Below are 318 nucleotides of genomic sequence, written 5' to 3'. Positions count from 1 at the left end.
TATGTTTATGCGGCGCGATGCAACGCAACGCGTAAAAAGACAGTATAAGTCATTATAATCCATAATTATGTCTCCACTGGATGCAACGAATGCCTCGTTTATAATGGGTTTTCATGTTTTTGAATCATCGCTCCGGCCTGACAGGGCATCATCACACAGTGTGTTAAAGGGCGTAACATTTCCGTAACATGCTTGAGGTATTCGGCCAATCACAACACACTGGATAGCTGGCCAATCAGAGCACACCTCGCTTTTTTAGAACGATGAGCTTTGTAAAAATCAACGCGTTTCAGAAAGACGGAGCATAGAGGAGAAACA

This window comes from Sinocyclocheilus anshuiensis, unplaced genomic scaffold (assembly GCF_001515605.1).
Source record: "Sinocyclocheilus anshuiensis isolate Anshui unplaced genomic scaffold, SAMN03320099.WGS_v1.1 scaffold74, whole genome shotgun sequence".
NCBI classification, from domain to species: domain Eukaryota; kingdom Metazoa; phylum Chordata; class Actinopteri; order Cypriniformes; family Cyprinidae; genus Sinocyclocheilus; species Sinocyclocheilus anshuiensis.
The sequence above is the reverse complement of the archived record's forward strand: the minus strand, read 5'-3'. Positions refer to the sequence as shown.